A 14,774-nucleotide genomic window follows, 5' to 3' on the forward strand; every position below is an offset into this window, starting at 1 on the left:
GCAACCCCCAACCCAATCATTTTTTAGGTGGAAATGCAACGCGGAAAAGAAGTACGCGTACAGAGGAAAGCGAGGAGGGAAAAGAGTCAATAGACCACAAAAAGAGGAAAATGTGATAGCTAAAGGCATCTTTAACTTAAGTAAAGTAACTCTTAATAATGATGAGCTGAATTTACTGAACAAGGGTCTAAAATTTGCAACAAAGAGAAAATTAGATAAATTTAGCACATATGTGGACATACACAAATTTACACGTCGTTTATCGATAAAAAGATATTTTTTAAATACGCCTTCTGTACACAACGCTTCCGGTAATGGGAATGATGATGTTAGACATTCCAATTTACGGAATGCTTCACTGTTTAATCCCCCAGCACAATCACATATTAATACTTTTAAAAGTATGGTTTTAAAGGATTTGGATAACATTAAAGTTAAGAATTTACGGAATCAATATAAAATTAATGACAGTATTAAATCTCTGTTGGCTAATAAGGATTTAGTGGTCAGACCCGCTGATAAGGGGGGAGGCGTGGTCATTTTGGATAAGGCAGACTATATGAGACAGGTATATCTGTTGTTGGATGACAGGGACACATATCAAGTGCTACCTAAAAATCCAATGTTGCCTTATAAAAAAGAATTGAAAGCTATTATTAAACGAGGTTTTGAAAACAATATAATAACTAAAAAAGAAAAAGCATATTTATGCCCAGTAGCCCCGCAGCTTCCTATAATGTACTGCCTCCCGAAAATACATAAAAATTCAAGTTGTCCCCCCGGAAGACCCATCATTAGTGGTATAGGGTCATTGAATTCCCGCATAGGGGAATATGTTGATATGTTTCTTCAACCTTTGGTTAGATCCACACCTGCATTCTTACATGATACGAAGCAATTATTAATAGATCTTAAAGATTTTAATATCAATGAGAAAACTTATCTAGTTACTGCAGATGTTTCTGCTTTATATAGTAACATAAAGCATAGAGATGGAATTGATGCGCTCCAGTTCTATCTAGATACTGTTTCTGATATTCCCAGGCGGCAAAAAGAGTTCATCCTGGAACTTCTGGACTTTGCTATGCATAAAAACTTCTTTTGGTTTAATCATACTTTTTACCTACAGGTCACGGGTGTTGCGATGGGGGCTAGGTTTGCCCCCAGCCTGGCCAATTTGTTTATGGCCAGGTGGGAGGAAGATTTAGTGTATTCACGTGACTGGCCTCCCCTTATATTTTACCGGCGCTACATCGATGACCTGTTTCTTCTATGGCAGGGGGATGAGCTTTCTTTAAACAATTTTTTTACTACTTTAAACTATAATGACCTCAATATCAAGTTATCATATGAATATGATCTTAAAGAAATTAACTTTTTAGACCTTGTTTTAATTAATAGTGGTACTAAGGTTGTGACCAGGACATATTTTAAAAGTACGGACAGGAATGGGTATATACCCACTGATAGCTGTCATCATCCGACCTGGCTAAACAATGTCCCTAGGGGACAATTCCTCAGGTTAAGGAGGAACTGTACCACCTTGCCAGATTATCACTACCAATCAGGGTTACTCAAAGCCAGATTTGTGGAGAAAGGTTATAACTCTCACATTTTGGATCAAACTGCCAATGAGATTGGCTTATTGGATAGGGAGGATCTGCTCACTATGGAAAAAAGAGTAAGACCGGACAAATTTTGCCCCTTTGTCACGGATTTCTCCATTCAATTCAGAGAAGTCACCAGAATTATTAAGAAGAATTGGGCTGTCCTTAGGAATGACCCTATATTGGGTGATTCTTTACCGGAATTCCCTGAGATCACTTTTAGGAAGGCACCTCCACTCAGACTTTTGGTGGCCCCTAATGTAGTCGATCAGCCAAGGAATATGACTTCACCATTCGGACTTAAAGGGTTCTTCCCGTGCAATAAATGTATTGCCTGTAGACATAATGGGGTACATAAAACTAAAGTTAAGGAGTTTGGTTCTAGCATCACCGGTAAAAGGTATACCATACATCAAACTATCACATGCAATACTACGCATACAGTATACCTTTTGCAATGTCCCTGTAATCTCCAGTATGTGGGTAGAACTACTAGATGTCTGAGGGATCGACTCAGGGAGCATTACAATAAAATAAAAAAGGGCTTTGAGCACCATTCATTATCAAAGCATTATAAAGATTGTCATGCTAAAGACCCTTCATCTCTGAAATTCACAGCTATTGATGTGATTGATCAGCATTGGAGGGGGGGCATAAGAGGAGAGCAGTGTCCCGTCTTGAGACGAAGTGGATTGTAGAGCTCAAGTCCCTTCAACCCAGAGGCCTGAATGTAGACCTAGACATCAACTGTTTTATTGACAATAGTTGATTTCTGTTTGAGGAGGTTTATAGTTTTTACCGTTATAGCTCTTTTATGATTTTAGACTTTTATCCTGTCCACAGTGCTATCTTTATTAGGGTTTTAATTTAATTTTAATTTATTTTTTCACTAATATATGTGTTATTTCCGGTTTCTGCACCTTTGAGCGTTAGCTTTTTTATATGGAACAATAATAATGTCAGTATCAATAATACCGTACATTTATAACCTCTTTACATGATATTACATGATCATTAGTATCGTTTTGACCGTTTGTCATGAGTATGTGACACTTATTTTTGATAATAGCACATATAAGTCATCGAAATGTGTCATGATTATATTGTTTCATTTAAGATTCTCTTCATGTTATTCCTGGGGAGCAGGAACTAATGGATCATTGTAAGGACTCTAATTATATGTGATTCATCAGTGTGTATTTGTACAACATTGAACATATGCTGTTCTTTTAAATTTTATGTTTTTTAAATTCATGCCATTATTATTGATATAAATGTTTTTATGGCTTTGATATATTTCCCTGGTGATCTAGTGTATCTAGATCGAGTTTACATTAATAAAAGCTGCTGCTCTAGTCTCCGCTTCTATGGAGGACAAGAGCAGCCGTCCAGACTCGCCCTAACCCTGCCTATGTGTGGGCAGACTTCAACATTGGGCCTCAGTGTCCATATTGATGATGCGCTCGCGCATGCGCAGTCGTTACGAGTTAGCGTGTGACGTCATTCGCGCATGCACAGTATTCCGGAGCGGCGCGTGGTCCGTAATGCGCATGCGCGACCGCGGCATTTTTAAATCGGCGTCTAGGGGCAGGATTCACCCCTTTGAAAACGAGCTTTAGCTCGAAACATGTTAGGGGATCCACCCTATTGACGCCTTTGCTACTAGGGATCCACTAGCCACCAGGGAACTACCTCACCTGACCTGGATGAGTATATTTCTAATAATACTCACTATACTCTATGGCTTTGTATTTGTGATACCACTGGCCACCAGGGTCCTATCGATTGGACTTTGATCTGTATGCGTTGCATGTTGAGTGAACCACTGACCATCAGGGAGCTGATTTATGTGGGCCTGGATTTATATTATATCAATGTGAGTCCTGGTTGCTTGGTTTTTGTCTTGTGTTCTTAAATAAACGTACTTTACTATTAGCGCTTTCTTGCCTCCCGGCTCGTTTGTAATGAGCTTATGCAAGGTGGCGTTTTGGATTTGAAAGCCAGAAGGGGCCTGGATAGCATTGTACCTGTGACCCGGATGTCCATATATGACCAGATGGTGCCCAGGCTGTTGACCAGACCATGATGCCCGGTTGCTGTTAATTACATACAATGCTCATATTGTGTGTATTTGTGGTAAGCGCACAACCTCACTAATTTCTCTTATTTCATCGTTTGTGATCTGGAACATCATTGGATCATTTCCATTTTTTCAGGCTGGAATATATGAACTATTATATGAACTGCTGTATTGGTACTTCATATCATAAACAGTCCCGTGTTTATTATCTGTTCTCTAGCGCTACATACCCCATTCATAGTTTAATTTGTTTTCTGTTCCATGTAAAGATGTGGCCTAACTTGTAGTCTTCGATATCTCTACCTAATTTTCATAGTTTTTTGGATACTATGTCATCCTCATTTTTAAGAATATTAGTATCTAATGTTTTTCTCCATTTTTGGTAAAGACATGAGGAGCTGAACTCTTGAATTTTATTTTCTTTTTCCTTAATTTTGGTTTTTGCCAATTTTAGTTTGCGTTCCCTTTGTTGGATGATTAATTTCATCCATTTGGTAGTGCAGAACTCAGAGATCAGTTCCCAGTCTTTTTTGAGGTCGTCATCAAGAAAATCACAGTGTTTTTTAATGCTTAGACCTCTTGGTGTTATCCCAAGTTCTAAATATTTTTTAAGGAAAGAGAGGTCCCACCAATGTGCATTTTCAAACTGTTTTGCATATTGAAACTTAAAAAAAGCTTGTCTCATTCTATTTTCATAGTCTTTTGTATAAGGAGGTGTTATTTCTTTAGGAGACGGATTAGCATGTAATTGGGTGTTTGTTTGGTGGGAATTCAAATGACTAAATATAGACTGTAATATGGTGTATCTCGATTTGGCCATGGTGGGAGAGAAGGAAGAAAAAAAAAATGTGCGTTGTGGTGCAAAAATTATAAACCTTCTATACAATAAGGAATTGGTAAACACATATAGACTGTATCATATAATATCATATAATATCCATATAAAAGCAGTCTTTTTTTGATGTCCTACATCAGAGACTCCAGTCATGTGATAGAAATCCTGAGTCATTACCAGTGGAAACATGGGTATCATTGGGCATCACTTGATGTAACTTCCTTATACACATCAATCCCCCACCACATAGGCCTACAGGCCCTTCAATATTTCTTATCCTCTGAAAGTTCTATTAACTCCTCCCAAGCCAAATTTATTATTGAATGTACAGAATTTTGCCTTACTCATAATTATTTTACATTCCTTGATCAATTTTACTTGCAAACAAAAGGGACTGCGATGGGAGCGAATTTTGCCCCTTGTTACGCCAATCTCACAATGGGTTTTTGGGAGAAACAATCTCTACAAGTAAACAACCCCTTTTCTAAATATATTGGGTTTTTTGGGCGCTATATTGACAACATTTTATTAATCTGGGATGGTGATTGAATTAATTTTTATCTTTTGTCGCATATTGCAATTCCAACCAGCTTGGACTTTGTTTTACTCATGTTTTTAACTCCCAAGATATAATCTTTTTAGACTTGGTTTTATCAGCCACAGATAATGAAATTTGTAGTACAAATGACACCAAACCCACTAGTGGGAACCCATATCTACACTATTCTAGTTGTCACCATCCAGCCTGGAAAAATAATATTCCCAGTGGCCAATTCCAAAGACTAAGGAAGAACTGTTCAAAATTATGTGACTAGCAAGAACAAGGTAGGGCAACAGCTACCACGTCAGTTTATAACATGTGCAACTGACCACGTAATATATGTCCTCACATGCCCGTGTAAGCTCCCATATGTAGGCCGAGCCACACGCCCTCTACGCAAACGCATAGGGGAGCATAGAAGACTTATAAGAGACTTTTTGCAATCCCATCAAAATAATTTCAGTCTTCTTGAGGTCTTAGCAATCGAACATATTCCAAAGGGTACATTTACTGACAATGAAAGACTAGCCCATATATGTAAGAGAGAGACGTTCTGGATCTACAAATTAGGTTCTATGACCCCCAATGGTCTCAATGAGGATCTTGAAATCCATAGCATTATCTAACAAGTATGACTTATAGTCCCCGGAACTAGGATCCTCCTGTTGTTTTTTTTTTCTAACCATTATTTATGGTTATGTACTGATATTTCTTTTATATACATTATTGTCTTCTTTTAACACTTGTTTTTTAATTTTCACTGTTACCATGTATATATTGTGCTTACTTAATTACGAATACATGTTACCAAGCATCTATTGCGTTTATTTGATTATGAACATATGAGCTACCTAATTTGATACCCGTATTGATTTTACTATATTCCTTTTAGCAGTACCTTTTATACAGTCATTTTTATTTTCATATTCCAAGCTTTCACCTTTCCCCACCCCCTTCTTTGTCCATATACCCATAATTACCTCACTATAAACGCATTTTTTGACATAGCTTCCAGGAACCAGCGGTGTCATTTTTAACTTAGAGTTCTCCCACAAGAAAAGTTTTTATTTTTTTCTTTTTATTATTTTATTGTTTTATTATTACCTTTATTCTGCTAAAGATAAAAGTATATCATGCTTTCCAATAGTGTTCTTATACATATCACTTTCTATAATTTGCAATTTGTACTTTTAAATTTGTTTTCAGCATTACTTCAGGACGAGCCATCCACTCTGATTGATTCACCATCCCCTGCTAATTACACTCAGACAGCCTTCCCTTTAATGGTCTTCTATATAATGGCCGCCGGCCAGGGTTACCAGAGACTTGACAAAGCGCAACTGCACAAAACATGTCATCTTGGTAAACCTACACATGCTCCCAGATGAAGCCACTGCTGGACACTGCCTTTGCTTGCCATGGTGACACCACCAGGGGACGCCAGCACGCTGACACCACGTGATTTGAAGTTGACAGGAGCATGCTCCGTTCTCAGCTCCCATCAAAGCGGACGGGCCATCCGTTGGAGTCACACTGTCCACTTCAGGCTGGTCAAATTTTATTATATTTGCTACTTTTTCTCACCCAATAAAGATGCACCTTCATTAAGGTGCTTGTCTGAGAGAATTTTCCACAGCGTCTATTTTTTTCAGTTCTAAGACCAAAGTACATACTTCCTTTTTCCAAAGTATACAATTACATCTTTGTTTGTTAACCACTTCCCAACTGCTCTATAGCAGAACTACTGCTAGAGGGTGGCAGGGCTGCACAAAATTACGTATATATATATACGTGATTTTGTATTTCCGGGTGGGGGCCACCATTGGTAGCTACAGCTGTCAATGACCGGGTCCTAGCCGATGATTCCCTGCTGGCATCCGGCAATCAATGAGTAAACACAGCACATACAATAAAACACACACAGCACACAGTTAACCCTTTGATCGCCCCAGATGTTAACCCCTTCCTGCCCAGTGTCATTAGTACAGTGTCAGTGCTTTTTATTAGCATTGATTACTGTATTAGTGTCACTGGGGATGTCAGTGACAGTTAGTCAGTTCCCCTCCAGTGTCAGAATGTCTTTCAAAGTCCTGCAGTCCCACTATAAGTCACTGATCATTGCTATTATGTGTATAAAAAAAGAGAATTCCAGTATATATACCGCCATTTGTAGACGCTATAACTTTCACGTAAACCAATTCATTTACATGTATTTGGATTTTTTTTTAGCAAAGATATCTAGCAGAATATAATTTGACCTACATTTATGATGAAATTAGATTTTTTATATTTTACATTTTTTTAATGGATATGTTTTATAGCAAAAAGTCAAAATATTTTTTTTTTTTCAAAATTGTTGGTATTTTTTTGCTTAAAGTGCAAATAATAAAAAACGCATAGGAGATCAAATACCACCAAAAGAAAGTTCCATTTGTGGAGAAAAAAGGACATACATTTAATTTACAGTTGTGTTTAAAATAATAGCAGTCCGACATCACGAACCTGATCAATCACTGTTTTTGGTAGAAATTATATTTCTACATGGCAAATAATTTACTAGCAGGTGTAGTAGAGTAATAGAAATCCAACAGACCCAACAGTTATGACATGCATGCTGCTGATTCTGTGTAACTGAATCACTAATTGAAAGGGGCATGTTCAAAATAATAGCAGTGTGGAGTTCTATTAGTGAGGTCATTCATTCTTTGAAAAACAGGTGGCAATTATTGCCCTTATTTAAGGAAGGAAGGCAGCAAATGTTGTACATGCTGGTTACAGTGCATTTCTCTCTGAAATTCTGAGGAAAATGGGTAGTTCCAGACATTGTTCAGAAGAACAGTGTACCTTGATTAAAAAGTTGATTGGAGAGGGGAAAACATATAAAGAAGTGCAGAAAATGATAGGCTGCTCAGCTAAAATGATCGCAAATGCTTTAAAATGGCAACCAAAACCTGAAAGACATGGAAGAAAATGAAAAACTACCATTCGAATGGATAGAAGAATAGCCAAAATGGCAAGGACTCAGCGAACAATCAGCTCCAGGAAGATCAAAGAAGGTCTAAAGTTACCTGTGAGTACTGTTAAAATTAGAAGACGCCTATGTGAAGCCAAGCTATCTTCAAGAAGCCCCTGCAAAGTCCCACTGCTGAAAAAAGACATGTGCTGAAGAGGTTACAATTTGCTAAAGAGCACATTGACTGGTCTAAAGAGAAATGGCGCAACATTTTGTGGACTGATGAAAGTAAGATTGTTCTTTTTGGGTCAGGTGGCCGGAGACAGTTTGTCAGATGACCCCCAAACACTGAATTCAAGCCACAGTACACTGTGAAGACAGTGAAGCATGGTTGCGCAAGCATCATAATATGGGGATGTTTCTCATACTACAGTGTTGGGCCTATTTATCACATACCAGGGATCAAGGATCAGTTTGAATACATCAGAATACTTGAAGAGGTCATGCTGCCTTATGCTGAAGAGGAAATGCCCTTGAAATGGGTGTTCCAACAAGACAATGACCCCAAACACACCAGTAAACGTGCAACATCTTGGTTCCAGACCAACAAGATTGACGTTATGGAGTGGCCAGCCCAATCCCCGGATCTTAATCCAATAGAAACACTTGTGGGGTGACATAAAAAATGCAGTTTCTGAGGCAAAACCAAGAAATAGAGAAGAACTGTGGAATGTAGTCCAATCATCCTGGGCTGGAATACCTGTTCACAGGTGCCAGAAGTTGGTTGACTCCATGCAACATAGATGTACAGCAGTTCTCAGAAACAGTGCTTATACAACGAAATATTAATTAAGTGATTCAAAAGGAAAGCAAAATCTTCAAACATTTTTAAGTTTATATAGTGAATGTTTGAGTTTGTAAAGAAGAATACAAACACTGCTATTTTTTTGAACAGTCTAATATTCACTTTTCTTCAATTTTTTTAGAGGAACAACACAAATTTGATATATTTTTCTTCATGTTTTGATTTGGAATATAATGTGTAGTGTTCCCAATGCATTTGTATGTATGGAAATAAAAGCTATTAGAAGGATTTTGAGCTTTATTCACTTTTTTCACTTTTTTCAACACACTGCTATTATTTTGAACACAACTGTAGGTGCAGCAATGCATGATCGCATTATTGTAAGTTAAAGTAATGCAGTGTTGTATCAAAAAAATGGCCTGGTGAGGACGGGGGATAAACCCTCTGGATGGCAAGTGGTTAAATTGATTCAAAAGGCAAATTTTTATTTAGTTACCTTTATCTATAGGCACTGTATTAAAGAACATCTAATGTTTGCCTATTTAAATATGTTGAAAAAGCCATCTATTTCCATGGACAGTACCCACATTTTCTATATTATTGTACTATTATATATTGAATCTGACATGGGAATACGATAATATTTTTGGTTGTCAGCCCTAAAATGTCTACAGACAGCTACAATGCACCCACTGCATCCTGCATTTGTTTAACCTGTTAATAATATAGAGTGCTTCAGAAGAGCCATGAGTACTACATGAAAAAAAAACTGCTGTTTCCTAAAGGCTTTCATACACTTCATAGTTCCTTTGCTCCAAAGAAATGTGCTTTAAAAGTAGCAGATTATTTTAGAAGTAGTATGCACTGTTCATTCCTGAGACTGATATATTTCATTTAAAGCAGCCTGGAAACATCAGGAAGAATTTAATCAGAAGCCACAGACAAGAATAAAGACTTAATAGAAATTCATGCCTCATGCTTGGACAAAACAAACTATAAATACTGAAGACACCAACCAGTAAGCATGTCTACACCTATAAGAAATGAAATGCTAGGTTACCTGTAAACAATCTGATTTCTTTTAATTTACTTGGTCAAAAGCCAATGCAAAATTGTGTTACAAATGTACTAGATGGCTATTCACTCAGTCTGGAGGAATTGGCAAAATTTATTCATGATCAAAGCATCAATCATGACGGCAAAGCGTTTATTATTTTATATAATTCAAGATTTAATATAGGATCTATATCTATGTGTATGTATATATGTGTGTACATATATATTTATAAAATTTCTATAAATATTACATATTTACAATAAAACATTTAATAGAGCACATACATACTCAAATAAAGCACCACTCTCAGGCCTTGGCCAGCTCCATCCACTCACTGGGTGCAAATTCTTGCCTTTTATCTTGCTGTTTTGGGAGGAGTTTGATTTCAAAATTCATTTGCCTAGGAAGAGAGTACAAAAATACTGCATAAATAAACTAATAAAGCTTTGATATACTAGGAGTAGTGAATATACTTACAGTAGAGAATGTTCATCTAGTGATTTAAAGTGGTTGTAAAGGCTGAAGGTTTTTTACCTTTCGTGCATTCTATGCATTAAGGTTAAACAACGTTCTCTGTGCAGCATCCCCCCCAAGCCTACCCCCCCAATACTCATCTAAGCTCCCTCTCAATCAAGCTATGCACACTGGAGTCTCGGCTATCCCGGGACTTCCTCTACTCATTGGCTGAGACAGTGACCCAATGAGAAGAGAAAGTGGGTGGGGCTGAGCCACGGCTCTGTGTGTGAATGGGCACATGGAGCAGCGGCTGGGGAGTACACATGCTCAGGTGCCCCCATAGAAACCTGCTTGCTGTGGGGGCACCCAACAGGAGGGAGGGGCCAGGAGCACCAGCGGGGGGACCTAGGAAGAGGAGAACCTGGGCTGCTCTGTGCAAAACCACTGCACACAACAGGTAAGTATAACATGTTTGTTATTTTGTTTTATTTAAGCCTTTAGAATCACTTTAAGTAATCAATTAGCAAAGTGAAGTTGTGTTCACTTTTAATATCAATTCACTTGCTGTGTAATTTAAAGCTCATCTCGGGGCAAATAAAGGCCCCTACTCAGCTCTCCCACTCATTCACAGCCTTTTTAAAAGGCAGTTTTTAGCTCACTATTGTCAACTGACCCTTTAAAGCACCTTTTTCAATTATAAAGACCAGTGATCCAGCAATGTAGTCTGTGCTTGTATCAACTGGCACCTTCATCATGTTTTCATCTGTTTCTCAGCCTTCTGGTTATTGAGAGAACCCACTGATAGCCAGTAGGATGTGTCCATGTTATGCAAGTAGTGACATGGGCACAAAAAGGAAGACCTTCCAGTTCTGCAGAAAAGGAAGAGTTAAGATTTTAACATTGGTGCATCACATGGATTTAAGTTTTTTTGTGCTTATAGAATTTTTTTGGTTGCAGTTATTAGTTATAAGGTTATGGTTTGTAGTGTGGGGGAGAGTTGATGTCTGGAGTAAGTGTTTCATTTTATTCAATCTAAATGAACATTCTCTACTTCTTTATTAAGCAAGTCCCGTAGACCTTATTCTACAGTAAGAATAACAATGTAAGGAATCTAGTTATGAATCCACTTTCCTGCATTACAAACATGACATCAATGGATTGATGGATTGCAAACAGTAAGTTCAATGAAAGGTTTGGCATTTATACACAATATTATGTAAATGGAAATGTCTTGTATGGCAACATTTGAAATACCAACTAATCCATTCCTTAAAAATAATACATGGCATAACCTGTACAACACTCCCAGAAGCACAGGAACATTTTCAGATTTCTGCATTTCCCATTTCTAAAGACTTTATTACAAGCTAAATTCCAGGAACTTAGCCACTGTATTAAATATACTGGCTTACTAAGGTTTAAGTTCAATGAGGTGCTTTTCATCTCATAGTCTTATTTCTTTTATTTACAAATGGATGTTTTATTGAACCCTGGGAGTGCAACTATCACTATATACAGTTGCAAGAAAAAGTATGTGAACCCCTTGGGATTATGTGGAGTTTTGCATGAATTAGGCATAAAATGTTCTCTGAACGTCATCTAAGTCACAACAATAGAAGAACACAGTCTGCTGAACATAATACTACACAAATATTAGATGTTGACATGGTTTAATTGCACATAACATGTAAACATTCACAGTGCAGGGAGGAAAAAGTATGTGAACCTTTGGACTTAATAACTGGTTGACCCTCCTTTGGCAGCAATAACCTCAACCAAACATTTCCTGTAGTTGCAGATCAGACCTGCACAACGATCTGGAGTAATTTTGGACCACTCCTCTTCACAAAACTGTTTTAATGTAGCAATATTCTTGGGATGTCTGGTGTGAATCGCTCTCTTAAGGTCATGCCACAGCATTTCAATCGAGCTGCGGTCAGGACTCTGGCTGGGCCACTCCAGAAGGCGTATTCTGTGCTGTTGCAGCCATTGTTTTGTTGAATTACTTGTATGCTTTGGGTCATTGTCCTGTTGCATCACCCATCCTCTGCGGAGCTTCAGTTGGCAGACAGATGGTCGTACGTTTTCCTGCAAAATGTCTTGATAAACTCTGGAATTCATTTTCCCATCAATGACAACAATCCATCCAGGCCCTGAGGCAGCAAAGCAGCCCCAAACCATAATGCTCCCTCCGCCATGTTTTACAGTGGGGATGATGTTTTGATATTGGTGTGCTGTGCCTTTTTTTCTCCACACATAGTGTTGTGTGTTCTTCCCAAACAACTCAATCTTGGTTTCATCTGTCCACAGTATATTTTGCCAGTAGTGCTGTGGAACATCCAGGTGCTCTTTTGCAAACTTCAAACGTGCTGCAATATTCTTTTTGGACAGCAATGGCTTCCTCCGTGGTGTCCTCCCATGTACTCCATTCTTGTTTAATGTTTTCCTTATTGTAGATGTGTCAACAAAAATGTTAGCATGCGCCAGAGATTTCTGTAGGTCTTTAGCTGACACTCTGGGATTCTTCTTTACCTCATGCAGCATTCTGCGCTGTACTCTTGCAGTCATTTTTACAGGACGACCACGCCTAGGGAGAGTAGCAACAGTGCTAAACTTTCTCCATTTGTAGACAGTCTGTCTTACCATGGACACATGAACATCAAGGCTTTTGGAGATACTTTTGTAACCCTTTCCAGCTTCATGCAAGTCAACAATTCTTGATCGTAGGTCTTCTGAGAGCTCTTTTCTGCGAGGCATGGTTCACATCAGACAGTGCTTCTTGAAACCAGTAAACCCAAAACAGGTGTGTGTTTTTTAAGGGCAGGACAGCTGTCAGCAACACATCCAATATCATCACACTGATTGGAGTCAAGGTTGGCTCACTCCTGGCTCCAATTAGCTCTGGGAGAAGTCATTAAGCTAGGACCTCACATACTTTTTCCTCCCTGCACTGTGAATGTTTACATGTTATGTGCAATTAAACCATGGCAACATCAAATGTTTGTGTAATATTATGTTCAGCAGACTGTGTTCTTCTATTGTTGTGACTTAGATGACGTTCAGAGCACATTTTATGCCCAATTCATGCAAAACTCCACGTAATCCCAAGGGGTTCACATACTTTTTCTTGCAACTGTAGCTAGTGTTCTGGCACGAGAGATGCTGTTCTCTCATACAACAGCACCTCTACCTGCCCCCCTCCCGAACTCCAGTGCCCATTCACAAAAAACATAATATAATGTTTCAGTATCAGGAGCTGATACCAGAAGGCCCAGCATCATACTACTGGAAGTATAGTGATAACTGTACTCCCAGAGTCAGTAAAAATAAAAATTGTAAAGAGACAATCCATGAGGTGGCAAGCAGCTTTTCAGACTTAATCCTAAATAATCCAGAATATTTTAGAAAGAGGCTAACTTCTTGGAGTTCACCATTACATGCATTTTCAGGCAACAAGAGAGACCATTCAATGAATGAACAATCCTCTCCAAGAAACACCCCCACTTTGCTATAATAAGAAAATCCAACAAATGTATCTTTCTCCGTTACACATTTACTGAAATCCAACTATGATTGTTTACAGGTCTTATATACTGTATGTAAATGTATATTTACATGATATAAATAACTAGAATTTAAAAATGACAGTTAACCCTTTAAAGCCTAGAAAACACATTGCATTTGTTTCTTACATTTAACAATTTCACATATTTAGTCACCTCCTTCCTCCAAACTAACAAAAAGAAGGCTTGACTCTATAGGACATCAAGCAGGCTGTAACAAGTAAGAGGCTGTGACTTTTCCTGCTGGAGAGATTGCTCATATCATGATAAATCAAAACAAAAATCACAATTTCACTAGTTCTGGGGAAGTTTTACTACAGCTTGCACAAAATCAGTAAGGCAATCAATGATTCATTTTATTAAGGAAAACCCTTTGATCCACTTTAACTATGCAGCTATCGGTCCTGATTATCCAGCTATAATCCTTCCACAAAACAAACTGAGTAAGACCTTAATTTATCTGTGCAAAGTTTAAGCAGACATATTTACCAGGTGTGAGAATATCTGTCTCAATAAGTTATTGGTCTGTTAGAAATCTGTATCTGTGCCCAATTGAATCACTAATCATTTGACAATATAAGGAAAGTAGTTTATTGGTCAGGCCAAATGTTAAGTATACGTTAAGCTTCCCTAGACATGATAGAAGGTGCCTTTGTAGCTCCTAAACCATTCATACATTTTCTCTCATTATTCAGCTTGTGATAGAAAAATAGAAGTATGTGCAACCAAGTTACCATCCTTCCAGTTTCATAAATAGACCAATTATTCTGCAAACATTTTAGCTTTCATATTTATGTAATGTACAGTAGATATCTTTTTGAAGTTATAGTACATTGGTCTATCCATTGTGAACTACAGATAACTGGAGTATTTTGTA

The 14,774-nt window shown here is 37.9% G+C and overlaps 1 protein-coding gene across 10 annotated transcripts in view; it reads right to left on the reverse strand.

Moving 5' to 3' along the window:
- The window catches only part of LINGO2 (leucine rich repeat and Ig domain containing 2), a 2,046,252-nt gene that overhangs the window by 1,669,559 nt on the left and 361,919 nt on the right, over positions 1–14,774 (reverse strand). For 9 of the 10 annotated variants that reach the window (XM_089678067.1, XM_089678065.1, XM_089678066.1 and 6 more), the window contains exon 2: positions 10,167–10,278. The gene's annotated coding sequence lies outside the window, so the exon portion shown is untranslated. Of the gene's footprint in view, positions 1–10,162; positions 10,279–14,774 lie in introns of all 10 variants that reach the window. The other variant, XM_089678062.1, reaches the window with a different exon arrangement.

The sequence above is a fragment of the Staurois parvus genome, unplaced genomic scaffold (genome assembly GCF_062004578.1).
Source record: "Staurois parvus isolate SC_StPar_1 unplaced genomic scaffold, SC_StPar_1.0 ptg000198l, whole genome shotgun sequence".
NCBI lineage: Eukaryota > Metazoa > Chordata > Amphibia > Anura > Ranidae > Staurois > Staurois parvus.